Source organism: Doryrhamphus excisus, unplaced genomic scaffold (genome assembly GCF_030265055.1).
Source record: "Doryrhamphus excisus isolate RoL2022-K1 unplaced genomic scaffold, RoL_Dexc_1.0 HiC_scaffold_25, whole genome shotgun sequence".
Taxonomy (NCBI): domain Eukaryota; kingdom Metazoa; phylum Chordata; class Actinopteri; order Syngnathiformes; family Syngnathidae; genus Doryrhamphus; species Doryrhamphus excisus.
In genome coordinates, this window is record NW_026652243.1 from 1633532 (window position 1) to 1652951 (window position 19420).

At 52.1% G+C, this 19420-nt stretch overlaps 53 non-coding genes and 32 pseudogenes across 53 annotated transcripts; all 85 read left to right on the forward strand.

Moving 5' to 3' along the window:
* The first annotated feature begins 64 nt into the window (after positions 1–64).
* LOC131113708 (5S ribosomal RNA) lies at positions 65–182 on the forward strand (annotated as a pseudogene).
* Positions 183–294: 112 nt separating this feature from the next.
* LOC131118305 (5S ribosomal RNA) lies at positions 295–413 on the forward strand. The gene has a single exon (XR_009125470.1). It is a non-coding gene; the product is annotated as a 5S ribosomal RNA (ribosomal RNA).
* Positions 414–525: 112 nt separating this feature from the next.
* Positions 526–634, forward strand: LOC131112062 (5S ribosomal RNA; annotated as a pseudogene).
* A 112-nt stretch (positions 635–746) lies between these two features.
* Positions 747–864, forward strand: LOC131111469 (5S ribosomal RNA). Its single transcript, XR_009121181.1, has one exon. It is a non-coding gene; the product is annotated as a 5S ribosomal RNA (ribosomal RNA).
* Positions 865–976: 112 nt separating this feature from the next.
* On the forward strand, positions 977–1085 carry LOC131111981 (5S ribosomal RNA; annotated as a pseudogene).
* Positions 1086–1197: 112 nt separating this feature from the next.
* On the forward strand, positions 1198–1306 carry LOC131113897 (5S ribosomal RNA; annotated as a pseudogene).
* A 111-nt stretch (positions 1307–1417) lies between these two features.
* Positions 1418–1536, forward strand: LOC131115876 (5S ribosomal RNA). Its single transcript, XR_009123145.1, has one exon. It is a non-coding gene; the product is annotated as a 5S ribosomal RNA (ribosomal RNA).
* A 112-nt stretch (positions 1537–1648) lies between these two features.
* Positions 1649–1777, forward strand: LOC131118850 (5S ribosomal RNA; annotated as a pseudogene).
* Positions 1778–1889: 112 nt separating this feature from the next.
* LOC131112022 (5S ribosomal RNA) lies at positions 1890–2008 on the forward strand (annotated as a pseudogene).
* Positions 2009–2120: 112 nt separating this feature from the next.
* LOC131112350 (5S ribosomal RNA) lies at positions 2121–2229 on the forward strand (annotated as a pseudogene).
* Positions 2230–2341: 112 nt separating this feature from the next.
* LOC131115126 (5S ribosomal RNA) lies at positions 2342–2460 on the forward strand. The gene has a single exon (XR_009122415.1). It is a non-coding gene; the product is annotated as a 5S ribosomal RNA (ribosomal RNA).
* A 111-nt stretch (positions 2461–2571) lies between these two features.
* On the forward strand, positions 2572–2680 carry LOC131119006 (5S ribosomal RNA; annotated as a pseudogene).
* A 112-nt stretch (positions 2681–2792) lies between these two features.
* LOC131115127 (5S ribosomal RNA) lies at positions 2793–2911 on the forward strand. Its single transcript, XR_009122416.1, has one exon. It is a non-coding gene; the product is annotated as a 5S ribosomal RNA (ribosomal RNA).
* A 111-nt stretch (positions 2912–3022) lies between these two features.
* Positions 3023–3141, forward strand: LOC131115128 (5S ribosomal RNA). The gene has a single exon (XR_009122417.1). It is a non-coding gene; the product is annotated as a 5S ribosomal RNA (ribosomal RNA).
* A 111-nt stretch (positions 3142–3252) lies between these two features.
* On the forward strand, positions 3253–3371 carry LOC131115129 (5S ribosomal RNA). The gene has a single exon (XR_009122418.1). It is a non-coding gene; the product is annotated as a 5S ribosomal RNA (ribosomal RNA).
* Positions 3372–3483: 112 nt separating this feature from the next.
* On the forward strand, positions 3484–3602 carry LOC131115130 (5S ribosomal RNA). Its single transcript, XR_009122419.1, has one exon. It is a non-coding gene; the product is annotated as a 5S ribosomal RNA (ribosomal RNA).
* Positions 3603–3714: 112 nt separating this feature from the next.
* LOC131118098 (5S ribosomal RNA) lies at positions 3715–3833 on the forward strand. Its single transcript, XR_009125269.1, has one exon. It is a non-coding gene; the product is annotated as a 5S ribosomal RNA (ribosomal RNA).
* A 112-nt stretch (positions 3834–3945) lies between these two features.
* Positions 3946–4064, forward strand: LOC131115133 (5S ribosomal RNA). The gene has a single exon (XR_009122421.1). It is a non-coding gene; the product is annotated as a 5S ribosomal RNA (ribosomal RNA).
* Positions 4065–4175: 111 nt separating this feature from the next.
* On the forward strand, positions 4176–4284 carry LOC131113876 (5S ribosomal RNA; annotated as a pseudogene).
* Positions 4285–4396: 112 nt separating this feature from the next.
* On the forward strand, positions 4397–4514 carry LOC131113709 (5S ribosomal RNA; annotated as a pseudogene).
* Positions 4515–4626: 112 nt separating this feature from the next.
* On the forward strand, positions 4627–4745 carry LOC131118306 (5S ribosomal RNA). Its single transcript, XR_009125471.1, has one exon. It is a non-coding gene; the product is annotated as a 5S ribosomal RNA (ribosomal RNA).
* Positions 4746–4857: 112 nt separating this feature from the next.
* LOC131112063 (5S ribosomal RNA) lies at positions 4858–4966 on the forward strand (annotated as a pseudogene).
* Positions 4967–5078: 112 nt separating this feature from the next.
* LOC131111470 (5S ribosomal RNA) lies at positions 5079–5196 on the forward strand. The gene has a single exon (XR_009121182.1). It is a non-coding gene; the product is annotated as a 5S ribosomal RNA (ribosomal RNA).
* Positions 5197–5308: 112 nt separating this feature from the next.
* LOC131111982 (5S ribosomal RNA) lies at positions 5309–5417 on the forward strand (annotated as a pseudogene).
* Positions 5418–5529: 112 nt separating this feature from the next.
* LOC131113898 (5S ribosomal RNA) lies at positions 5530–5638 on the forward strand (annotated as a pseudogene).
* Positions 5639–5749: 111 nt separating this feature from the next.
* Positions 5750–5868, forward strand: LOC131115878 (5S ribosomal RNA). Its single transcript, XR_009123146.1, has one exon. It is a non-coding gene; the product is annotated as a 5S ribosomal RNA (ribosomal RNA).
* A 112-nt stretch (positions 5869–5980) lies between these two features.
* On the forward strand, positions 5981–6109 carry LOC131118851 (5S ribosomal RNA; annotated as a pseudogene).
* Positions 6110–6221: 112 nt separating this feature from the next.
* Positions 6222–6340, forward strand: LOC131118996 (5S ribosomal RNA). The gene has a single exon (XR_009126135.1). It is a non-coding gene; the product is annotated as a 5S ribosomal RNA (ribosomal RNA).
* A 112-nt stretch (positions 6341–6452) lies between these two features.
* Positions 6453–6561, forward strand: LOC131112351 (5S ribosomal RNA; annotated as a pseudogene).
* Positions 6562–6673: 112 nt separating this feature from the next.
* On the forward strand, positions 6674–6792 carry LOC131115134 (5S ribosomal RNA). Its single transcript, XR_009122422.1, has one exon. It is a non-coding gene; the product is annotated as a 5S ribosomal RNA (ribosomal RNA).
* A 111-nt stretch (positions 6793–6903) lies between these two features.
* LOC131115718 (5S ribosomal RNA) lies at positions 6904–7022 on the forward strand. Its single transcript, XR_009122990.1, has one exon. It is a non-coding gene; the product is annotated as a 5S ribosomal RNA (ribosomal RNA).
* A 112-nt stretch (positions 7023–7134) lies between these two features.
* Positions 7135–7253, forward strand: LOC131115135 (5S ribosomal RNA). Its single transcript, XR_009122423.1, has one exon. It is a non-coding gene; the product is annotated as a 5S ribosomal RNA (ribosomal RNA).
* A 111-nt stretch (positions 7254–7364) lies between these two features.
* Positions 7365–7483, forward strand: LOC131118111 (5S ribosomal RNA). Its single transcript, XR_009125281.1, has one exon. It is a non-coding gene; the product is annotated as a 5S ribosomal RNA (ribosomal RNA).
* Positions 7484–7595: 112 nt separating this feature from the next.
* Positions 7596–7714, forward strand: LOC131115136 (5S ribosomal RNA). Its single transcript, XR_009122424.1, has one exon. It is a non-coding gene; the product is annotated as a 5S ribosomal RNA (ribosomal RNA).
* A 111-nt stretch (positions 7715–7825) lies between these two features.
* On the forward strand, positions 7826–7944 carry LOC131118520 (5S ribosomal RNA). The gene has a single exon (XR_009125701.1). It is a non-coding gene; the product is annotated as a 5S ribosomal RNA (ribosomal RNA).
* A 111-nt stretch (positions 7945–8055) lies between these two features.
* Positions 8056–8174, forward strand: LOC131115137 (5S ribosomal RNA). Its single transcript, XR_009122425.1, has one exon. It is a non-coding gene; the product is annotated as a 5S ribosomal RNA (ribosomal RNA).
* A 111-nt stretch (positions 8175–8285) lies between these two features.
* Positions 8286–8404, forward strand: LOC131116851 (5S ribosomal RNA). The gene has a single exon (XR_009124086.1). It is a non-coding gene; the product is annotated as a 5S ribosomal RNA (ribosomal RNA).
* A 112-nt stretch (positions 8405–8516) lies between these two features.
* LOC131115138 (5S ribosomal RNA) lies at positions 8517–8635 on the forward strand. The gene has a single exon (XR_009122426.1). It is a non-coding gene; the product is annotated as a 5S ribosomal RNA (ribosomal RNA).
* Positions 8636–8747: 112 nt separating this feature from the next.
* LOC131118122 (5S ribosomal RNA) lies at positions 8748–8866 on the forward strand. The gene has a single exon (XR_009125292.1). It is a non-coding gene; the product is annotated as a 5S ribosomal RNA (ribosomal RNA).
* A 112-nt stretch (positions 8867–8978) lies between these two features.
* LOC131115139 (5S ribosomal RNA) lies at positions 8979–9097 on the forward strand. Its single transcript, XR_009122427.1, has one exon. It is a non-coding gene; the product is annotated as a 5S ribosomal RNA (ribosomal RNA).
* A 111-nt stretch (positions 9098–9208) lies between these two features.
* On the forward strand, positions 9209–9317 carry LOC131114206 (5S ribosomal RNA; annotated as a pseudogene).
* A 112-nt stretch (positions 9318–9429) lies between these two features.
* LOC131112714 (5S ribosomal RNA) lies at positions 9430–9547 on the forward strand (annotated as a pseudogene).
* Positions 9548–9659: 112 nt separating this feature from the next.
* LOC131117711 (5S ribosomal RNA) lies at positions 9660–9778 on the forward strand. Its single transcript, XR_009124921.1, has one exon. It is a non-coding gene; the product is annotated as a 5S ribosomal RNA (ribosomal RNA).
* A 112-nt stretch (positions 9779–9890) lies between these two features.
* On the forward strand, positions 9891–9999 carry LOC131112010 (5S ribosomal RNA; annotated as a pseudogene).
* A 112-nt stretch (positions 10000–10111) lies between these two features.
* LOC131111473 (5S ribosomal RNA) lies at positions 10112–10229 on the forward strand. The gene has a single exon (XR_009121184.1). It is a non-coding gene; the product is annotated as a 5S ribosomal RNA (ribosomal RNA).
* Positions 10230–10341: 112 nt separating this feature from the next.
* On the forward strand, positions 10342–10460 carry LOC131115140 (5S ribosomal RNA). The gene has a single exon (XR_009122428.1). It is a non-coding gene; the product is annotated as a 5S ribosomal RNA (ribosomal RNA).
* A 112-nt stretch (positions 10461–10572) lies between these two features.
* LOC131118647 (5S ribosomal RNA) lies at positions 10573–10691 on the forward strand. The gene has a single exon (XR_009125807.1). It is a non-coding gene; the product is annotated as a 5S ribosomal RNA (ribosomal RNA).
* Positions 10692–10803: 112 nt separating this feature from the next.
* On the forward strand, positions 10804–10912 carry LOC131112875 (5S ribosomal RNA; annotated as a pseudogene).
* A 111-nt stretch (positions 10913–11023) lies between these two features.
* Positions 11024–11142, forward strand: LOC131115883 (5S ribosomal RNA). The gene has a single exon (XR_009123151.1). It is a non-coding gene; the product is annotated as a 5S ribosomal RNA (ribosomal RNA).
* Positions 11143–11254: 112 nt separating this feature from the next.
* On the forward strand, positions 11255–11373 carry LOC131115344 (5S ribosomal RNA). Its single transcript, XR_009122625.1, has one exon. It is a non-coding gene; the product is annotated as a 5S ribosomal RNA (ribosomal RNA).
* Positions 11374–11484: 111 nt separating this feature from the next.
* LOC131114181 (5S ribosomal RNA) lies at positions 11485–11593 on the forward strand (annotated as a pseudogene).
* Positions 11594–11705: 112 nt separating this feature from the next.
* LOC131113044 (5S ribosomal RNA) lies at positions 11706–11822 on the forward strand (annotated as a pseudogene).
* Positions 11823–11934: 112 nt separating this feature from the next.
* Positions 11935–12053, forward strand: LOC131115141 (5S ribosomal RNA). The gene has a single exon (XR_009122429.1). It is a non-coding gene; the product is annotated as a 5S ribosomal RNA (ribosomal RNA).
* Positions 12054–12165: 112 nt separating this feature from the next.
* On the forward strand, positions 12166–12284 carry LOC131116811 (5S ribosomal RNA). The gene has a single exon (XR_009124048.1). It is a non-coding gene; the product is annotated as a 5S ribosomal RNA (ribosomal RNA).
* A 112-nt stretch (positions 12285–12396) lies between these two features.
* Positions 12397–12515, forward strand: LOC131115142 (5S ribosomal RNA). The gene has a single exon (XR_009122430.1). It is a non-coding gene; the product is annotated as a 5S ribosomal RNA (ribosomal RNA).
* A 112-nt stretch (positions 12516–12627) lies between these two features.
* LOC131115038 (5S ribosomal RNA) lies at positions 12628–12746 on the forward strand. The gene has a single exon (XR_009122331.1). It is a non-coding gene; the product is annotated as a 5S ribosomal RNA (ribosomal RNA).
* Positions 12747–12858: 112 nt separating this feature from the next.
* On the forward strand, positions 12859–12967 carry LOC131112876 (5S ribosomal RNA; annotated as a pseudogene).
* Positions 12968–13078: 111 nt separating this feature from the next.
* On the forward strand, positions 13079–13197 carry LOC131114176 (5S ribosomal RNA). Its single transcript, XR_009121575.1, has one exon. It is a non-coding gene; the product is annotated as a 5S ribosomal RNA (ribosomal RNA).
* Positions 13198–13309: 112 nt separating this feature from the next.
* LOC131115144 (5S ribosomal RNA) lies at positions 13310–13428 on the forward strand. The gene has a single exon (XR_009122432.1). It is a non-coding gene; the product is annotated as a 5S ribosomal RNA (ribosomal RNA).
* Positions 13429–13539: 111 nt separating this feature from the next.
* LOC131113939 (5S ribosomal RNA) lies at positions 13540–13648 on the forward strand (annotated as a pseudogene).
* Positions 13649–13760: 112 nt separating this feature from the next.
* LOC131112702 (5S ribosomal RNA) lies at positions 13761–13878 on the forward strand (annotated as a pseudogene).
* A 112-nt stretch (positions 13879–13990) lies between these two features.
* Positions 13991–14109, forward strand: LOC131118734 (5S ribosomal RNA). Its single transcript, XR_009125889.1, has one exon. It is a non-coding gene; the product is annotated as a 5S ribosomal RNA (ribosomal RNA).
* Positions 14110–14221: 112 nt separating this feature from the next.
* Positions 14222–14340, forward strand: LOC131116812 (5S ribosomal RNA). Its single transcript, XR_009124049.1, has one exon. It is a non-coding gene; the product is annotated as a 5S ribosomal RNA (ribosomal RNA).
* Positions 14341–14452: 112 nt separating this feature from the next.
* LOC131115145 (5S ribosomal RNA) lies at positions 14453–14571 on the forward strand. The gene has a single exon (XR_009122433.1). It is a non-coding gene; the product is annotated as a 5S ribosomal RNA (ribosomal RNA).
* A 112-nt stretch (positions 14572–14683) lies between these two features.
* LOC131115146 (5S ribosomal RNA) lies at positions 14684–14802 on the forward strand. Its single transcript, XR_009122434.1, has one exon. It is a non-coding gene; the product is annotated as a 5S ribosomal RNA (ribosomal RNA).
* A 112-nt stretch (positions 14803–14914) lies between these two features.
* Positions 14915–15023, forward strand: LOC131112877 (5S ribosomal RNA; annotated as a pseudogene).
* A 111-nt stretch (positions 15024–15134) lies between these two features.
* On the forward strand, positions 15135–15253 carry LOC131114187 (5S ribosomal RNA). The gene has a single exon (XR_009121576.1). It is a non-coding gene; the product is annotated as a 5S ribosomal RNA (ribosomal RNA).
* Positions 15254–15365: 112 nt separating this feature from the next.
* Positions 15366–15484, forward strand: LOC131115147 (5S ribosomal RNA). Its single transcript, XR_009122435.1, has one exon. It is a non-coding gene; the product is annotated as a 5S ribosomal RNA (ribosomal RNA).
* Positions 15485–15595: 111 nt separating this feature from the next.
* Positions 15596–15704, forward strand: LOC131113941 (5S ribosomal RNA; annotated as a pseudogene).
* Positions 15705–15816: 112 nt separating this feature from the next.
* On the forward strand, positions 15817–15934 carry LOC131112703 (5S ribosomal RNA; annotated as a pseudogene).
* A 112-nt stretch (positions 15935–16046) lies between these two features.
* Positions 16047–16165, forward strand: LOC131118735 (5S ribosomal RNA). The gene has a single exon (XR_009125890.1). It is a non-coding gene; the product is annotated as a 5S ribosomal RNA (ribosomal RNA).
* A 112-nt stretch (positions 16166–16277) lies between these two features.
* On the forward strand, positions 16278–16386 carry LOC131112054 (5S ribosomal RNA; annotated as a pseudogene).
* A 112-nt stretch (positions 16387–16498) lies between these two features.
* On the forward strand, positions 16499–16616 carry LOC131112104 (5S ribosomal RNA; annotated as a pseudogene).
* Positions 16617–16728: 112 nt separating this feature from the next.
* Positions 16729–16847, forward strand: LOC131115148 (5S ribosomal RNA). Its single transcript, XR_009122436.1, has one exon. It is a non-coding gene; the product is annotated as a 5S ribosomal RNA (ribosomal RNA).
* Positions 16848–16959: 112 nt separating this feature from the next.
* On the forward strand, positions 16960–17078 carry LOC131115796 (5S ribosomal RNA). The gene has a single exon (XR_009123066.1). It is a non-coding gene; the product is annotated as a 5S ribosomal RNA (ribosomal RNA).
* Positions 17079–17190: 112 nt separating this feature from the next.
* On the forward strand, positions 17191–17299 carry LOC131112878 (5S ribosomal RNA; annotated as a pseudogene).
* A 111-nt stretch (positions 17300–17410) lies between these two features.
* On the forward strand, positions 17411–17529 carry LOC131115870 (5S ribosomal RNA). Its single transcript, XR_009123139.1, has one exon. It is a non-coding gene; the product is annotated as a 5S ribosomal RNA (ribosomal RNA).
* Positions 17530–17641: 112 nt separating this feature from the next.
* LOC131117705 (5S ribosomal RNA) lies at positions 17642–17760 on the forward strand. Its single transcript, XR_009124915.1, has one exon. It is a non-coding gene; the product is annotated as a 5S ribosomal RNA (ribosomal RNA).
* Positions 17761–17872: 112 nt separating this feature from the next.
* Positions 17873–17991, forward strand: LOC131115150 (5S ribosomal RNA). Its single transcript, XR_009122438.1, has one exon. It is a non-coding gene; the product is annotated as a 5S ribosomal RNA (ribosomal RNA).
* Positions 17992–18102: 111 nt separating this feature from the next.
* Positions 18103–18211, forward strand: LOC131112352 (5S ribosomal RNA; annotated as a pseudogene).
* A 112-nt stretch (positions 18212–18323) lies between these two features.
* Positions 18324–18442, forward strand: LOC131115151 (5S ribosomal RNA). The gene has a single exon (XR_009122439.1). It is a non-coding gene; the product is annotated as a 5S ribosomal RNA (ribosomal RNA).
* Positions 18443–18554: 112 nt separating this feature from the next.
* Positions 18555–18673, forward strand: LOC131118997 (5S ribosomal RNA). Its single transcript, XR_009126136.1, has one exon. It is a non-coding gene; the product is annotated as a 5S ribosomal RNA (ribosomal RNA).
* Positions 18674–18785: 112 nt separating this feature from the next.
* On the forward strand, positions 18786–18894 carry LOC131112353 (5S ribosomal RNA; annotated as a pseudogene).
* Positions 18895–19006: 112 nt separating this feature from the next.
* On the forward strand, positions 19007–19125 carry LOC131115152 (5S ribosomal RNA). The gene has a single exon (XR_009122440.1). It is a non-coding gene; the product is annotated as a 5S ribosomal RNA (ribosomal RNA).
* A 111-nt stretch (positions 19126–19236) lies between these two features.
* On the forward strand, positions 19237–19355 carry LOC131115153 (5S ribosomal RNA). The gene has a single exon (XR_009122441.1). It is a non-coding gene; the product is annotated as a 5S ribosomal RNA (ribosomal RNA).
* The last annotated feature ends 65 nt before the right edge of the window (positions 19356–19420 follow it).

The following is a 19420-nucleotide window of genomic DNA, read 5'->3' on the forward strand; positions in this document are numbered from 1 at the left end:
TTTTTGCTGTAGTCTAGTTTGGCCTGTGTCACCTTCAAATAGGATCTTTTCAGTTGACCTGGCAGCTTAGGCCATACTACCCTGAAAACGCCCAATCTCGTACGATCTCGGAAGCTAAGCAGGGCCGGGCCTGGTTAGTACTTGGAGGGGAGACCGCCTGTGAATACCAGGTGCTGTAAGCTTTTTATGGTTTCTGCTCTTGCCTGACAGCAGAGGGCGCTGTTTGACACTTCTTGCTGAAGTCTAGTTTGGCCTGCGTCACCTTCAAATAGGATCTTTTCAGTTGACCTGGCAGCTTACGGCCATACTACCCTGAAAACGCCCGATCTCGTCCGATCTCGGAAGCTAAGCAGGGGCGGTCCTGGTTAGTACTTGGATGGGAGACCGCCTGGGATTACCAGGTGCTGTAAGCTTTTTATGGTTTCTGTTCTTGCCTGACAGCAGAGGGCGCTGTTTGACACTTTTTGCTGGAGTCTAGTTTGGCCTGCGTCTTCTTCAAATAGGATCTTTTCAGTTGTCCTGGCAGCTTACGGCCATACTACCCTGAAAACGCCCGATCTCGGAAGCTAAGCAGGGACGGGCCTGGTTAGTACTTGGATGGGAGACCGCCTGTGAATACCAGGTGCTGTAAGCTTTTTATGGTTTCTGCTCTTGCCTGACAGCAGAGGGCGCTGTTTGACACTTTTTGCTGTAGTCTAGTTTGGCCTGCGTCACCTTCAAATAGGATCTTTTCAGTTGACCTCGCAGCTTAGGCCATACTACCCTGAAAACGCCCGATCTCGTACGATCTCGGAAGCTAAGCAGGGCCGGGCCTGGTTAGTACTTGGATGGGAGACCGCCTGTGAATACCAGGTGCTGTAAGCTTTTTATGGTTTCTGCTCTTGCCTGACAGCAGAGGGCGCTGTTTGACACTTTTTGCTGTAGTCTAGTTTGGCCTGCGTCACCTTCAAATAGGATCTTTTCAGTTGACCTGGCAGCTTACGGCCATACTACCCTGAAAACGCCCGATCTCGGAAGCTAAGCAGGGGCGGGCCTGGTTAGTACTTGGATGGGAGACCGCCTGGGAATACCAGGTGCTGTAAGCTTTTTATGGTTTCTGCTCTTGCCTGACAGCAGAGGGCGCTGTTTGACACTTTTTGCTGGAGTCTAGTTTGGCCTGCGTCGCCTTCAAATAGGATCTTTACAGTTGCCCTGGCAGCTTACGGCCACACTGCCCTGAAAACGCCTGATCTCGGAAGCTAAGCAGGAGAGGGCCTGGTTAGTACTTGGATGGGAGACCGCCTGGGAATACCAGGTGCTGTAAGCTTTTTATGGTTTCTGCTCTAGCCTGACAGCAGAGGGCGCTGTTTGACACTTTTTGCTGGATCTAGTTTGGCCTGCGTCGCCTTCAAATAAGATCTTTTCAGTTGTCCTGGCAGCTTACGGCCATACCACCCTGAAAACGCCTGATCTCGTCCGATCTCGGAAGCTAAGCAGGGGCGGGCCTGGTTAGTACTTGTATGGGAGACCGCCTGGGAATACCAGGTGCTGTAAGCTTTTCATGGTTTCTGCTCTTGCCTGACAGCAGAGGGCGCTGTTTGACACTTTTTGCTGGAGTCTAGTTTGGCCTGCGTCTTCTTCAAATAGGATCTTTTCAGTTGCCCTGGCAGCTTACGGCCATACTACCCTGAAAACGCCCGATCTCGTCCGATCTCGTCCGATCTCGGAAGCTAAGCAGGGGCGGGCCTGGTTAGTACTTGGATGGGAGACCGCCTGGGAATACTAGGTGCTGTAAGCTTCTCATGGTTTCTGCTCTTGCCTGACAGCAGAGGGCGCTGTTTGACATGTTTTGCTGGAGTCTAGTTTGTCCTGCGTCGCCTTCAAATAGAATCTTTTCAGTTGCCTTGGCAGCTTTTGGCCATACTACCCTGAAAACGCCCGATCTCGTCCGATCTCGGAAGCTAAGCAGGGGCGGTCCTGGTTAGTACTTGGATGGGAGACCGCCTGGGATTACCAGGTGCTGTAAGATTTTTATGGTTTCTGCTCTTGCCTGACAGCAGAGGGCGCTGTTTGACACTTTTTGCTGGAGTCTAGTTTGGCCTGCGTCTTCTTCAAATAGGATCTTTTCAGTTGTCCTGGCAGCTTACGGCCATACTACCCTGAAAACGCCCGATCTCGGAAGCTAAGCAGGGGCGGGCCTGGTTAGTACTTGGATGGGAGACCGCCTGTGAATACCAGGTGCTGTAAGCTTTTTATGGTTTCTGATCTTGCCTGACAGCAGAGGGCGCTGTTTGACACTTTTTGCTGTAGTCGAGTTTGGCCTGCGTCACCTTCAAATAGGATCTTTTCAGTTGACCTGGCAGCTTACGGCCATACTACCCTGAAAACGCCCGATCTCGTCCGATCTCGGAAGCTAAGCAGGGGCGGGCCTGGTTAGTACTTGGATGGGAGACCGCCTGGGAATACCAGGTGCTGTAAGCTTTTTATGGTTTCTGCTCTAGCCTGACAGCAGAGGGCGCTGTTTGACACTTTTTGCTTGATCTAGTTTGGCCTGCGTCGCCTTCAAATAAGATCTTTTCAGCTGTCCTGGCAGCTTACGGCCATACCACCCTGAAAACGCCCGATCTCGGAAGCTAAGCAGGGGCGGGCCTGGTTAGTACTTGGATGGGAGACCGCCTGGGAATACCAGGTGCTGTAAGCTTTTCATGGTTTCTGCTCTTGCCTGACAGCAGAGGGCGCTGTTTGACACTTTTTGCTGGAGTCTAGTTTGGCCTGCGTCTTCTTCAAATAGGATCTTTTCAGTTGCCCTGGCAGCTTACGGCCATACTACCCTGAAAACGCCCGATCTCGTCCGATCTCGGAAGCTAAGCAGGGGCGGGCCTGGTTAGTACTTGGATGGGAGACCGCCTGGGAATACCAGGTGCTGTAAGCTTTTTATGGTTTCTGCTCTAGCCTGACAGCAGAGGGCGCTGTTTGACACTTTTTGCTGGATCTAGTTTGGCCTGCGTCGCCTTCAAATAAGATCTTTTCAGTTGTCCTGGCAGCTTACGGCCATACTACCCTGAAAACGCCCGATCTCGTCCGATCTCGGAAGCTAAGCAGGGGCGGGCCTGGTTAGTACTTGGATGGGAGACCGCCTGGGAATACCAGGTGCTGTAAGCTTTTTATGGTTTCTGCTCTAGCCTGACAGCAGAGGGCGCTTTTTGACACTTTTTGCTGGATCTAATTTGGCCTGCGTCGCCTTCAAATAAGATCTTTTCAGTTGACCTGGCAGCTTACGGCCATACTACCCTGAAAACGCCCGATCTCGTCCGATCTCGGAAGCTAAGCAGGGGCGGGCCTGGTTAGTACTTGGATGGGAGACCGCCTGGGAATACCAGGTGCTGTAAGCTTTTTATGGTTTCTGCTCTTGCCTGACAGCAGAGGGCGCTGTTTGACACTTTTTGCTGGAGTCTAGTTTGGCCTGCGTCGCCTTCAAATAGGATCTTTTCAGTTGTCCTGGCAGCTTACGGCCATACTACCCTGAAAACGCCCGATCTCGTCCGATCTCGGAAGCTAAGCAGGGGCGGGCCTGGTTAGTACTTGGATGGGAGACCGCCTGGGAATACCAGGTGCTGTAAGCTTTTTATGGTTTCTGCTCTTGCCTGACAGCAGAGGGCGCTGTTTGACACTTTTTGCTGGAGTCTAGTTTGGCCTGCGTCGCCTTCAAATAGGATCTTTTCAGTTGATGTGGCAGCTTACGGCCATACTACCCTGAAAACGCCCGATCTCGTCCGATCTCGGAAGCTAAGCAGGGGCGGGCCTGGTTAGTACTTGGATGGGAGACCGCCTGGGAATACCAGGTGCCGTAAGCTTTTCATGGTTTCTGCTCTTGCCTGACAGCAGAGGGCGCTGTTTGACATGTTTTGCTGGAGTCTAGTTTGGCCTCTGTCACCGTCAAATAGGATCTTTTCAGTTGACCTGGCAGCTTACGGCCATACTACCCTGAAAACGCCCGATCTCGTCCGATCTCGGAAGCTAAGCAGGGGCGGGCCTGGTTAGTACTTGGATGGGAGACCGCCTGGGAATACCAGGTGCTGTAAGCTTTTTATGGTTTCTGCTGTAGCCTGACAGCAGAGGGCGCTGTTTGACACTTTTTGCTTGATCTAGTTTGGCCTGCGTCGCCTTCAAATAAGATCTTTTCAGTTGTCCTGGCAGCTTACGGCCATACTACCCTGAAAACGCCCAATCTCGGAAGTTAAGCAGGGGCGGGCCTGGTTTGTACTTGGATGGGAGACCGCCTGTGAATACCAGGTGCTGTAAGCTTTTTATGGTTTCTGCTCTTGCCTGACAGCAGATGGCGCTGTTTGACACTTTTTGCTGTAGTCTAGTTTGGCCTGTGTCACCTTCAAATAGGATCTTTTCAGTTGACCTGGCAGCTTAGGCCATACTACCCTGAAAACGCCCAATCTCGTACGATCTCGGAAGCTAAGCAGGGCCGGGCCTGGTTAGTACTTGGAGGGGAGACCGCCTGTGAATACCAGGTGCTGTAAGCTTTTTATGGTTTCTGCTCTTGCCTGACAGCAGAGGGCGCTGTTTGACACTTCTTGCTGAAGTCTAGTTTGGCCTGCGTCACCTTCAAATAGGATCTTTTCAGTTGACCTGGCAGCTTACGGCCATACTACCCTGAAAACGCCCGATCTCGTCCGATCTCGGAAGCTAAGCAGGGGCGGTCCTGGTTAGTACTTGGATGGGAGACCGCCTGGGATTACCAGGTGCTGTAAGCTTTTTATGGTTTCTGTTCTTGCCTGACAGCAGAGGGCGCTGTTTGACACTTTTTGCTGGAGTCTAGTTTGGCCTGCGTCTTCTTCAAATAGGATCTTTTCAGTTGTCCTGGCAGCTTACGGCCATACTACCCTGAAAACGCCCGATCTCGGAAGCTAAGCAGGGACGGGCCTGGTTAGTACTTGGATGGGAGACCGCCTGTGAATACCAGGTGCTGTAAGCTTTTTATGGTTTCTGCTCTTGCCTGACAGCAGAGGGCGCTGTTTGACACTTTTTGCTGTAGTCTAGTTTGGCCTGCGTCACCTTCAAATAGGATCTTTTCAGTTGACCTCGCAGCTTAGGCCATACTACCCTGAAAACGCCCGATCTCGTACGATCTCGGAAGCTAAGCAGGGCCGGGCCTGGTTAGTACTTGGATGGGAGACCGCCTGTGAATACCAGGTGCTGTAAGCTTTTTATGGTTTCTGCTCTTGCCTGACAGCAGAGGGCGCTGTTTGACACTTTTTGCTGTAGTCTAGTTTGGCCTGCGTCACCTTCAAATAGGATCTTTTCAGTTGACCTGGCAGCTTACGGCCATACTACCCTGAAAACGCCCGATCTCGGAAGCTAAGCAGGGGCGGGCCTGGTTAGTACTTGGATGGGAGACCGCCTGGGAATACCAGGTGCTGTAAGCTTTTTATGGTTTCTGCTCTTGCCTGACAGCAGAGGGCGCTGTTTGACACTTTTTGCTGGAGTCTAGTTTGGCCTGCGTCGCCTTCAAATAGGATCTTTACAGTTGCCCTGGCAGCTTACGGCCACACTGCCCTGAAAACGCCTGATCTCGGAAGCTAAGCAGGAGAGGGCCTGGTTAGTACTTGGATGGGAGACCGCCTGGGAATACCAGGTGCTGTAAGCTTTTTATGGTTTCTGCTCTAGCCTGACAGCAGAGGGCGCTGTTTGACACTTTTTGCTGGATCTAGTTTGGCCTGCGTCGCCTTCAAATAAGATCTTTTCAGTTGTCCTGGCAGCTTACGGCCATACCACCCTGAAAACGCCTGATCTCGTCCGATCTCGGAAGCTAAGCAGGGGCGGGCCTGGTTAGTACTTGTATGGGAGACCGCCTGGGAATACCAGGTGCTGTAAGCTTTTCATGGTTTCTGCTCTTGCCTGACAGCAGAGGGCGCTGTTTGACACTTTTTGCTGGAGTCTAGTTTGGCCTGCGTCTTCTTCAAATAGGATCTTTTCAGTTGCCCTGGCAGCTTACGGCCATACTACCCTGAAAACGCCCGATCTCGTCCGATCTCGTCCGATCTCGGAAGCTAAGCAGGGGCGGGCCTGGTTAGTACTTGGATGGGAGACCGCCTGGGAATACTAGGTGCTGTAAGCTTCTCATGGTTTCTGCTCTTGCCTGACAGCAGAGGGCGCTGTTTGACATGTTTTGCTGGAGTCTAGTTTGTCCTGCGTCGCCTTCAAATAGAATCTTTTCAGTTGCCTTGGCAGCTTTTGGCCATACTACCCTGAAAACGCCCGATCTCGTCCGATCTCGGAAGCTAAGCAGGGGCGGTCCTGGTTAGTACTTGGATGGGAGACCGCCTGGGATTACCAGGTGCTGTAAGCTTTTTATGGTTTCTGCTCTTGCCTGACAGCAGAGGGCGCTGTTTGACACTTTTTGCTGGAGTCTAGTTTGGCCTGCGTCTTCTTCAAATAGGATCTTTTCAGTTGTCCTGGCAGCTTACGGCCATACTACCCTGAAAACGCCCGATCTCGGAAGCTAAGCAGGGGCGGGCCTGGTTAGTACTTGGATGGGAGACCGCCTGTGAATACCAGGTGCTGTAAGCTTTTTATGGTTTCTGATCTTGCCTGACAGCAGAGGGCGCTGTTTGACACTTTTTGCTGTAGTCGAGTTTGGCCTGCGTCACCTTCAAATAGGATCTTTTCAGTTGACCTGGCAGCTTACGGCCATACTACCCTGAAAACGCCCGATCTCGTCCGATCTCGGAAGCTAAGCAGGGGCGGGCCTGGTTAGTACTTGGATGGGAGACCGCCTGGGAATACCAGGTGCTGTAAGCTTTTTATGGTTTCTGCTCTAGCCTGACAGCAGAGGGCGCTGTTTGACACTTTTTGCTGGATCTAGTTTGGCCTGCGTCGCCTTCAAATAAGATCTTTTCAGTTGTCCTGGCAGCTTACGGCCATACTACCCTGAAAACGCCCGATCTCGTCCGATCTCGGAAGCTAAGCAGGGGCGGGCCTGGTTAGTACTTGGATGGGAGACCGCCTGTGAATACCAGGTGCTGTAAGCTTTTTATGGTTTCTGCTCTTGCCTGACAGCAGAGGGCGCTGTTTGACACTTTTTGCTGTAGTCTAGTTTGGCCTGCGTCACCTTCAAATAGGATCTTTTCAGTTGACCTGGCAGCTTACGGCCATACTACCCTGAAAACGCCCGATCTCGTCCGATCTCGGAAGCTAAGCAGGGGCGGGCCTGGTTAGTACTTGGATGGGAGACCGCCTGGGAATACCAGGTGCTGTAAGCTTTTTATGGTTTCTGCTCTAGCCTGACAGCAGAGGGCGCTGTTTGACACTTTTTGCTGGATCTAGTTTGGCCTGCGTCGCCTTCAAATAAGATCTTTTCAATTGTCCTGGCAGCTTACGGCCATACTACCCTGAAAACGCCCGATCTCGTCCGATCTCGGAAGCTAAGCAGGGGCGGGCCTGGTTAGTACTTGGATGGGAGACCGCCTGGGAATACCAGGTGCCGTAAGCTTTTCATGGTTTCTGCTCTTGCCTGACAGCAGAGGGCGCTGTTTGACATGTTTTGCTGGAGTCTAGTTTGGCCTGCGTCACCGTCAAATAGGATCTTTTCAGTTGACCTGGCAGCTTACGGCCATACTACCCTGAAAACGCCCGATCTCGTCCGATCTCGGAAGCTAAGCAGGGGCGGGCCTGGTTAGTACTTGGATGGGAGACCGCCTGGGAATACCAGGTGCTGTAAGCTTTTTATGGTTTCTGCTGTAGCCTGACAGCAGAGGGCGCTGTTTGACACTTTTTGCTTGATCTAGTTTGGCCTGCGTCGCCTTCAAATAAGATCTTTTCAGTTGTCCTGGCAGCTTACGGCCATAATACCCTGAAAACGCCCAATCTCGTCCGATCTCGGAAGCTAAGCAGGGGCGGGCCTGGTTAGTACTTGGATGGGAGACCGCCTGGGAATACCAGGTGCTGTAAGCTTTTTATGGTTTCTGCTCTAGCCTGACAGCAGAGGGCGCTGTTTGACACTTTTTGCTGGATCTAGTTTGGCCTGCGTCGCCTTCAAATAAGATCTTTTCAGTTGTCCTGGCAGCTTACGGCCATACTACCCTGAAAACGCCCGATCTCGTCCGATCTCGGAAGCTAAGCAGGGGCGGGCCTGGTTAGTACTTGGATGGGAGACCGCCTGGGAATACCAGGTGCTGTAAGCTTTTTATGGTTTCTGCTCTAGCCTGACAGCAGAGGGCGCTGTTTGACACTTTTTGCTGGATCTAGTTTGGCCTGCGTCGCCTTCAAATAAGATCTTTTCAGTTGACCTGGCAGCTTACGGCCATAGTACCCTGAAAACGCCCGATCTCGTCCGATCTCGGAAGCTAAGCAGGGGCGGGCCTGGTTAGTACTTGGATGGGAGACCGCCTGGGAATACCAGGTGCTGTAAGCTTTTTATGGTTTCTGCTCTTGCCTGACAGCAGAGGGCGCTGTTTGACACTTTTTGCTGGAGTCTAGTTTGGCCTGCGTCGCCTTCAAATAGGATCTTTTCAGTTGTCCTGGCAGCTTACGGCCATACTACCCTGAAAACGCCCGATCTCGTCCGATCTCGGAAGCTAAGCAGGGGCGGGCCTGGTTAGTACTTGGATGGGAGACCGCCTGGGAATACCAGGTGCTGTAAGCTTTTTATGGTTTCTGCTCTTGCCTTACAGCAGAGGGCGCTGTTTGACACTTTTTGCTGGAGTCTAGTTTGGCCTGCGTCGCCTTCAAATAGGATCTTTTCAGTTGATGTGGCAGCTTACGGCCATACTACCCTGAAAACGCCCGATCTCGTCCGATCTCGGAAGCTAAGCAGGGGCGGGCCTGGTTAGTACTTGGATGGGAGACCGCCTGGGAATACCAGGTGCCGTAAGCTTTTCATGGTTTCTGCTCTTGCCTGACAGCAGAGGGCGCTGTTTGACATGTTTTGCTGGAGTCTAGTTTGGCCTGCGTCACCGTCAAATAGGATCTTTTCAGTTGACCTGGCAGCTTACGGCCATACTACCCTGAAAACGCCCGATCTCGTCCGATCTCGGAAGCTAAGCAGGGGCGGGCCTGGTTAGTACTTGGATGGGAGACCGCCTGGGAATACCAGGTGCTGTAAGCTTTTTATGGTTTCTGCTGTAGCCTGACAGCAGAGGGCGCTGTTTGACACTTTTTGCTTGATCTAGTTTGGCCTGCGTCGCCTTCAAATAAGATCTTTTCAGTTGTCCTGGCAGCTTACGGCCATAATACCCTGAAAACGCCCAATCTCGGAAGCTAAGCAGGGGCGGGCCTGGTTTGTACTTGGATGGGAGACCGCCTGTGAATACCAGGTGCTGTAAGCTTTTTATGGTTTCTGCTCTTGCCTGACAGCAGAGGGCGCTGTTTGACACTTTTTGCTGTAGTCTAGTTTGGCCTGTGTCACCTTCAAATAGGATCTTTTCAGTTGACCTGGCAGCTTAGGCCATACTACCCTGAAAACGCCCGATCTCGTACGATCTCGGAAGCTAAGCAGGGCCGGGCCTGGTTAGTACTTGGATGGGAGACAGCCTGTGAATACCAGGTGCTGTAAGCTTTTTATGGTTTCTGCTCTTGCCTGACAGCAGAGGGCGCTGTTTGACACTTTTTGCTGTAGTCTAGTTTGGCCTGCGTCACCTTCAAATAGGATCTTTTCAGTTGACCTGGCAGCTTACGGCCATACTACCCTGAAAACGCCCGATCTCGTCCGATCTCGGAAGCTAAGCAGGGGCGGACCTGGTTAGTACTTGGATGGGAGACCGCCTGGGATTACCAGGTGCTGTAAGCTTTTTATGGTTTCTGCTCTTGCCTGACAGCAGAGGGGGCTGTTTGACACTTTTTGCTGGAGTCTAGTTTGGCCTGCGTCTTCTTCAAATAGGATCTTTTCAGTTGTCCTGGCAGCTTACGGCCATACTACCCTGAAAACACCCGATCTCGGAAGCTAAGCAGGGGCGGGCCTGGTTAGTACTTGGATGGGAGACCGCCTGTGAATACCAGGTGCTGTAAGCTTTTTATGGTTTCTGCTCTTGCCTGACAGCAGAGGGCGCTGTTTGACACTTTTTGCTGTCGTCTAGTTTGGCCTGCGTCACCTTCAAATAGGATCTTTTCAGTTGACCTCGCAGCTTAGGCCATACTACCCTGAAAACGCCCGATCTCGTACGATCTCGGAAGCTAAGCAGGGCCGGGCCTGGTTAGTACTTGGATGGGAGACCGCCTGTGAATACCAGGTGCTGTAAGCTTTTTATGGTTTCTGCTCTTGCCTGACAGCAGAGGACGCTGTTTGACACTTTTTGCTGGAGTCCAGTTTGGCCTGCGTCGCCTTCAAATAGGATCTTTTCAGTTGTCCTGGCAGCTTACGGCCATACTACCCTGAAAACGCCCGATCTCGTCCGATCTCGGAAGCTAAGCAGGGGCGGGCCTGGTTAGTACTTGGATGGGAGACCGCCTGGGAATACCAGGTGCTGTAAGCTTTTTATGGTTTCTGCTCTTGCCTGACAGCAGAGGGCGCTGTTTGACACTTTTTGCTGGAGTCTAGTTTGGCCTGCGTCGCCTTCAAATAGGATCTTTTCAGTTGATGTGGCAGCTTACGGCCATACTACCCTGAAAACGCCCGATCTCGTCCGATCTCGGAAGCTAAGCAGGGGCGGGACTGGTTAGTAATTGGATGGGAGACCGCCTGGGAATACCAGGTGCTGTAAGCTTTTTATGGTTTCTGCTCTTGCCTGACAGCAGAGGGCGCTGTTTGACACTTTTTGCTGGAGTCTAGTTTGGCATGCGTCGCCTTCAAATAGGATCTTTACAGTTGCCCTGGCAGCTTACGGCCACACTACCCTGAAAACGCCTGATCTCGGAAGCTAAGCAGGGGAGGGCCTGGTTAGTACTTGGATGGGAGACCGCCTGGGAATACCAGGTGCTGTAAGCTTTTTATGGTTTCTGCTCTAGCCTGACAGCAGAGGGCGCTGTTTGACACTTTTTGCTGGATCTAGTTTGGCCTGCATCGCCTTCAAATAAGATCTTTTCAGTTGTCCTGGCAGCTTACAGCCATACCACCCTGAAAACGCCTGATCTCGTCCGATCTCGGAAGCTAAGCAGGGGCGGGCCTGTTTAGTACTTGGATGGGAGACCGCCTGGGAATACCAGGTGCTGTAAGCTTTTCATGGTTTCTGCTATTGCCTGACAGCAGAGGGCGCTGTTTGACATGTTTTGCTGGAGTCTAGTTTGGCCTGCGTCACCTTCAAATAGGATCTTTTCAGTTGACCTGGCAGCTTACGGCCATACTACCCTGAAAACGCCCGATCTCGTCCGATCTCGGAAGCTAAGCAGGGGCGGGCCTGGTTAGTACTCGGATGGGAGACCGCCTGGGAATACCAGGTGCTGTAAGCTTTTTATGGTTTCTGCTGTAGCCTGACAGCAGAGGGCGCTGTTTGACACTTTTTGCTTGATCTAGTTTGGCCTGCGTCGCCTTCAAATAAGATCTTTTCAGTTGTCCTGGCAGCTTACGGCCATACTACCCTGAAAACGCCAAATCTCGGAAGCTAAGCAGGGGCGGGCCTGGTTTGTACTTGGATGGGAGACCGCCTGTGAATACCAGGTGCTGTAAGCTTTTTATGGTTTCTGCTCTTGCCTGACAGCAGAGGGCGCTGTTTGACACTTTTTGCTGTAGTCTAGTTTGGCCTGTGTCACCTTCAAATAGGATCTTTTCAGTTGACCTGGCAGCTTAGGCCATACTACCCTGAAAACGCCCGATCTCGTACGATCTCGGAAGCTAAGCAGGGCCGGCCTGGTTAGTACTTGGATGGGAGACCGCCTGTGAATACCAGGTGCTGTAAGCTTTTTATGGTTTCTGCTCTTGCCTGACAGCAGAGGGCGCTGTTTGACACTTTTTGCTGTAGTCTAGTTTGGCCTGCGTCACCTTCAAATAGGATCTTTTCAGTTGACCTGGCAGCTTACGGCCATACTACCCTGAAAACGCCCGATCTCGTCCGATCTCGGAAGCTAAGCAGGGGCGGGCCTGGTTAGTACTTGGATGGGAGACCGCCTGGGAATACCAGGTGCTGTAAGCTTTTTATGGTTTCTGCTCTTGCCTGACAGCAGAGGGCGCTGTTTGACACTTTTTGCTGGAGTCTAGTTTGGCCTGCGTCGCCTTCAAATAGGATCTTTTCAGTTGTCCTGGCAGCTTACGGCCATACTACCCTGAAAACGCCCGATCTCGTCCAATCTCGGAAGCTAAGCAGGGGCGGGCCTGGTTAGTACTTGGATGGGAGACCGCCTGGGAATACCAGGTGCTGTAAGCTTTTTATGGTTTCTGCTCTTGCCTGACAGCAGAGGGCGCTGTTTGACACTTTTTGCTGGAGTCTAGTTTGGCCTGCGTCGCCTTCAAATAGGATCTTTTCAGTTGTCCTGGCAGCTTACGGCCATACTACCCTGAAAACGCCCGATCTCGTCCGATCTCGGAAGCTAAGCAGGGGCGGGCCTGGTTAGTACTTGGATGGGAGACCGCCTGGGAATACCAGGTGCTGTAAGCTTTTTATGGTTTCTGCTCTTGCCTGACAGCAGAGGGCGCTGTTTGACACTTTTTGCTGGAGTCTAGTTTGGCCTGCGTCGCCTTCAAATAGGATCTTTTCAGTTGATGTGGAAGCTTACGGCCATACTACCCTGAAAACGCCCGATCTCATCCGATCTCGGAAGCTAAGCAGGGGCGGGCCTGGTTAGTACTTGGATGGGAGACCGCCTGGGAATACCAGGTGCTGTAAGCTTTTTATGGTTTCTGCTCTAGCCTGACAGCAGAGGGCGCTGTTTGACACTTTTTGCTGGAGTCTAGTTTGGCCTGCGTCGCCTTCAAATAGGATCTTTACAGTTGCCCTGGCAGCTTACGGCCACACTACCCTGAAAACGCCTGATCTCGGAAGCTAAGCAGGGGAGGGCCTGGTTAGTACTTGGATGGGAGACCGCCTGGGAATACCAGGTGCTGTAAGCTTTTTATGGTTTCTGCTCTAGCCTGACAGCAGAGGGCGCTGTTTGACACTTTTTGCTGGATCTAGTTTGGCCTGCATCGCCTTCAAATAAGATCTTTTCAGTTGTCCTGGCAGCTTACGGCCATACCACCCTGAAAACGCCTGATCTCGTCCGATCTCGGAAGCTAAGCAGGGGCGGGCCTGGTTAGTACTTGGATGGGAGACCGCCTGGGAATACCAGGTGCTGTAAGCTTTTCATGGTTTCTGCTCTTGCCTGACAGCAGAGGGCGCTGTTTGACATGTTTTGCTGGAGTCTAGTTTGGCCTGCGTCACCTTCAAATAGGATCTTTTCAGTTGACCTGGCAGCTTACGGCCATACTACCCTGAAAACGCCCGATCTCGTCCGATCTCGGAAGCTAAGCAGGGGCGGGCCTGGTTAGTACTTGGATGGGAGACCGCCTGGGAATACCAGGTGCTGTAAGCTTTTTATGGTTTCTGCTGTAGCCTGACAGCAGAGGGCGCTGTTTGACACTTTTTGCTTGATCTAGTTTGGCCTGCGTCGCCTTCAAATAAGATCTTTTCAGTTGTCCTGGCAGCTTACGGCCATACTACCCTGAAAACGCCCAATCTCGGAAGCTAAGCAGGGGCGGGCCTGGTTTGTACTTGGATGGGAGACCGCCTGTGAATACCAGGTGCTGTAAGCTTTTTATGGTTTCTGCTCTTGCCTGACAGCAGAGGGCGCTGTTTGACACTTTTTGCTGTAGTCTAGTTTGGCCTGTGTCACCTTCAAATAGGATCTTTTCAGTTGACCTGGCAGCTTAGGCCATACTACCCTGAAAACGCCCGATCTCGTACGATCTCGGAAGCTAAGCAGGGCCGGGCCTGGTTAGTACTTGGATGCGAGACCGCCTGTGAATACCAGGTGCTGTAAGCTTTTTATGGTTTCTGCTCTTGCCTGACAGCAGAGGGCGCTGTTTGACACTTTTTGCTGTAGTCTAGTTTGGCCTGCGTCACCTTCAAATAGGATCTTTTCAGTTGACCTGGCAGCTTACGGCCATACTACCCTGAAAATGCCCGATCTCGTCCGATCTCGGAAGCTAAGCAGGGGCGGTCCTGGTTAGTACTTGGATGGGAGACCGCCTGGGATTACCAGGTGCTGTAAGCTTTTTATGGTTTCTGCTCTTGCCTGACAGCAGAGGGCGCTGTTTGACACTTTTTGCTGTAGTCTAGTTTGGCCTGCGTCACCTTCAAATAGGATCTTTTCAGTTGACCTGGCAGCTTACGGCCATACTACCCTGAAAACGCCCGATCTCGTCCAATCTCGGAAGCTAAGCAGGGGCGGGCCTGGTTAGTACTTGGATGGGAGACCGCCTGGGAATACCAGGTGCTGTAAGCTTTTTATGGTTTCTGCTCTTGCCTGACAGCAGAGGGCGCTGTTTGACACTTTTTGCTGGAGTCTAGTTTGGCCTGCGTCGCCTTCAAATAGGATCTTTTCAGTTGTCCTGGCAGCTTACGGCCATACTACCCTGAAAACGCCCGATCTCGTCCGATCTCGGAAGCTAAGCAGGGGCGGGCCTGGTTAGTACTTGGATGGGAGACCGCCTGGGAATACCAGGTGCTGTAAGCTTTTTATGGTTTCTGCTCTTGCCTGACAGCAGAGGGCGCTGTTTGACACTTTTTGCTGGAGTCTAGTTTGGCCTGCGTCGCCTTCAAATAGGATCTTTTCAGTTGATGTGGCAGCTTACGGCCATACTACCCTGAAAACGCCCGATCTCGTCCGATCTCGGAAGCTAAGCAGGGGCGGGCCTGGTTAGTACTTGGATGGGAGACCGCCTGGGAATACCAGGTGCTGTAAGCTTTTTATGGTTTCTGCTCTTGCCTGACAGCAGAGGGCGCTGTTTGACACTTTTTGCTGGAGTCTAGTTTGGCCTGCGTCGCCTTCAAATAGGATCTTTACAGTTGCCCTGGCAGCTTACGGCCACACTACCCTGAAAACGCCTGATCTCGGAAGCTAAGCAGGGGAGGGCCTGGTTAGTACTTGGATGGGAGACCGCCTGGGAATACCAGGTGCTGTAAGCTTTTTATGGTTTCTGCTCTAGCCTGACAGCAGAGGGCGCTGTTTGACACTTTTTGCTGGATCTAGTTTGGCCTGCATCGCCTTCAAATAAGATCTTTTCAGTTGTCCTGGCAGCTTACGGCCATACCACCCTGAAAACGCCTGATCTCGTCCGATCTCGGAAGCTAAGCAGGGGCGGGCCTGGTTAGTACTTGGATGGGAGACCGCCTGGGAATACCAGGTGCTGTAAGCTTTTCATGGTTTCTGCTCTTGCCTGACAGCAGAGGGCGCTGTTTGACATGTTTTGCTGGAGTCTAGTTTGGCCTGCGTCACCTTCAAATAGGATCTTTTCAGTTGACCTGGCAGCTTACGGCCATACTACCCTGAAAACGCCCGATCTCGTCCGATCTCGGAAGCTAAGCAGGGGCGGGCCTGGTTAGTACTTGGATGGGAGACCGCCTGGGAATACCAGGTGCTGTAAGCTTTTTATGGTTTCTGCTGTAGCCTGACAGCAGAGGGCGCTGTTTGACACTTTTTGCTTGATCTAGTTTGGCCTGCGTCGCCTTCAAATAAGATCTTTTCAGTTGTCCTGGCAGCTTACGGCCATACTACCCTGAAAACGCCCAATCTCGGAAGCTAAGCAGGGGCGGGCCTGGTTTGTACTTGGATGGGAGACCGCCTGTGAATACCAGGTGCTGTAAGCTTTTTATGGTTTCTGCTCTTGCCTGACAGCAGAGGGCGCTGTTTGACACTTTTTGCTGTAGTCTAGTTTGGCCTGTGTCACCTTCAAATAGGATCTTTTCAGTTGACCTGGCAGCTTAGGCCATACTACCCTGAAAACGCCCGATCTCGTACGATCTCGGAAGCTAAGCAGGGCCGGGCCTGGTTAGTACTTGGATGCGAGACCGCCTGTGAATACCAGGTGCTGTAAGCTTTTTATGGTTTCTGCTCTTGCCTGACAGCAGAGGGCGCTGTTTGACACTTTTTGCTGTAGTCTAGTTTGGCCTGCGTCACCTTCAAATAGGATCTTTTCAGTTGACCTGGCAGCTTACGGCCATACTACCCTGAAAATGCCCGATCTCGTCCGATCTCGGAAGCTAAGCAGGGGCGGTCCTGGTTAGTACTTGGATGGGAGACCGCCTGGGATTACCAGGTGCTGTAAGCTTTTTATGGTTTCTGCTCTTGCCTGACAGCAGAGGGCGCTGTTTGACACTTTTTGCTGGAGTCTAGTTTGGCCTGCGTCTTCTTCAAATAGGATCTTTTCAGTTGTCCTGGCAGCTTACGGCCATACTACCCTGAAAACGCCCGATCTCGGAAGCTAAGCAGGGGCGGGCCTGGGTAGTACTTGGATGGGAGACCGCCTGTGAATACCAGGTGCTGTAAGCTTTTTATGGTTTCTGCTCTTGCCTGACAGCAGAGGGCGCTGTTTGACACTTTTTGCTGTACTCTAGTTTGGCCTGCGTCACCTTCAAATAGGATCTTTTCAGTTGACCTCGCAGCTTAGGCCATACTACCCTGAAAACGCCCGATCTCGTACGATCTCAGAAGCTAAGCAGGGCCGGGCCTGGTTAGTACTTGGATGGGAGACCGCCTGTGAATACCAGGTGCTGTAAGCTTTTTATGGTTTCTGCTCTTGCCTGACAGCAGAGGGCGCTGTTTGACACTTTTTGCTGTCGTCTAGTTTGGCCTGCGTCACCTTCAAATAGGATCTTTTCAGTTGACCTGGCAGCTTACGGCCATACTACCCTGAAAACGCCCGATCTCGTCCGATCTCGGAAGCTAAGCAGGGGCGGGCCTGGTTAGTACTTGGATGGGAGACCGCCTGGGAATACCAGGTGCTGTAAGCTTTTTATGGTTTCTGCTCTTGCCTGACAGCAGAGGGCACTGTTTGACACTTTTTGCTGGAGTCTAGTTTGGCCTGCGTCGCCTTCAAATAGGATCTTTTCAGTTGATGTGGCAGCTTACGGCCATACTACCCTGAAAACGCCCGATCTCGTCCGATCTCGGAAGCTAAGCAGGGGCGGGCCTGGTTTGTACTTGGATGGGAGACCGCCTGGGAATACCAGGTGCTGTAAGCTTTTTATGGTTTCTGCTCTTGCCTGACAGCAGAGGGCGCTGTTTGACACTTTTTGCTGGAGTCTAGTTTGGCCTGCGTCGCCTTCAAATAGGATCTTTACAGTTGCCCTGGCAGCTTACGGCCACACTACCCTGAAAACGCCTGATCTCGGAAGCTAAGCAGGGGAGGGCCTGGTTAGTACTTGGATGGGAGACCGCCTGGGAATACCAGGTGCTGTAAGCTTTTTATGGTTTCTGCTCTAGCCTGACAGCAGAGGGCGCTGTTTGACACTTTTTGCTGGATCTAGTTTGGCCTGCGTCGCCTTCAAATAAGATCTTTTCAGTTGTCCTGGCAGCTTACGGCCATACCACCCTGAAAACGCCTGATCTCGTGCGATCTCGGAAGCTAAGCAGGGGCGGGCCTGGTTAGTACTTGGATGGGAGACCGCCTGGGAATACCAGGTGCTGTAAGCTTTTCATGGTTTCTGCTCTTGCCTGACAGCAGAGGGCGCTGTTTGACACTTTTTGCTGGAGTCTAGTTTGGCCTGCGTCTTCTTCAAATAGGATCTTTTCAGTTGCCCTGGCAGCTTACGGCCATACTACCCTGAAAACGCCCGATCTCGTCCGATCTCGGAAGCTAAGCAGGGGCGGGACTGGTTAGTACTTGGATGGGAGACCGCCTGGGAATATCAGGTGCTGTAAGCTTTTCATGGTTTCTGCTCTTGCCTGACAGCAGAGGGCGCTGTTTGACATGTTTTGCTGGAGTCTAGTTTGGCCTGCGTCACCTTCAAATAGGATCTTTTCAGTTGACCTGGCAGCTTACGGCCATACTACCCTGAAAACGCCCGATCTCGTCCGATCTCGGAAGCTAAGCAGGGGCGGGCCTGGTTAGTACTTGGATGGGAGACCGCCTGGGAATACCAGGTGCTGTAAGCTTTTTATGGTTTCTGCTCAAGCCTGACAGCAGAGGGCGCTGTTTGACACTTTTTGCTTGATCTAGTTTGGCCTGCGTCGCCTTCAAATAAGATCTTTTCAGTTGTCCTGGCAGCTTACGGCCATACTACCCTGAAAACGCCCGATCTCGGAAGCTAAGCAGGGGCGGGCCTGGTTAGTACTTGGATGGGAGACCGCCTGTGAATACCAGGTGCTGTAAGCTTTTTATGGTTTCTGCTCTTGCCTGACAGCAGAGGGCGCTGTTTGACACTTTTTGCTGTAGTCTAGTTTGGCCTGCGTCACCTTCAAATAGGATCTTTTCAGTTGACCTGGCAGCTTACGGCCATACTACCCTGAAAACGCCCGATCTCGTCCGATCTCGGAAGCTAAGCAGGGGCGGGCCTGGTTAGTACTTGGATGGGAGACCGCCTGGGAATACCAGGTGCTGTAAGCTTTTCATGGTTTCTGCTCTTGCCTGACAGCAGAGGGCGCTGTTTGACATGTTTTGCTGGAGTCTAGTTTGTCCTGCGTCGCCTTCAAATAGGATCTTTTCAGTTGCCTTGGCAGCTTTTGGCCATACTACCCTGAAAACGCCCGATCTCGTCCGATCTCGGAAGCTAAGCAGGGGCGGTCCTGGTTAGTACTTGGATGGGAGACCGCCTGGGATTACCAGGTGCTGTAAGCTTTTTATGGTTTCTGCTCTTGCCTGACAGCAGAGGGCGCTGTTTGACACTTTTTGCTGGAGTCTAGTTTGGCCTGCGTCTTCTTCAAATAGGATCTTTTCAGTTGTCCTGGCAGCTTACGGCCATACTACCCTGAAAACGCCCGATCTCGGAAGCTAAGCAGGGGCGGGCCTGGTTAGTACTTGGATGGGAGACCGCCTGTGAATACCAGGTGCTGTAAGCTTTTTATGGTTTCTGCTCTTGCCTGACAGCAGAGGGCGCTGTTTGACACTTTTTGCTGTAGTCTAGTTTGGCCTGCGTCACCTTCAAATAGGATCTTTTCAGTTGACCTGGCAGCTTACGGCCATACTACCCTGAAAACGCCCGATCTCGTCCGATCTCGGAAGCTAAGCAGGGGCGGGCCTGGTTAGTACTTGGATGGGAGACCGCCTGGGAATACCAGGTGCTGTAAGCTTTTTATGGTTTCTGCTCTAGCCTGACAGCAGAGGGCGCTGTTTGACACTTTTTGCTGGATCTAGTTTGGCCTGCGTCGCCTTCAAATAAGATCTTTTCAGTTGTCCTGGCAGCTTACGGCCATACTACCCTGAAAACGCCCGATCTCGTCCGATCTCGGAAGCTAAGCAGGGGCGGGCCTGGTTAGTACTTGGATGGGAGACCGCCTGGGAATACCAGGTGCTGTAAGCTTTTTATGGTTTCTGCTCTAGCCTGACAGCAGAGGGCGCTGTTTGACACTTTTTGCTGGATCTAGT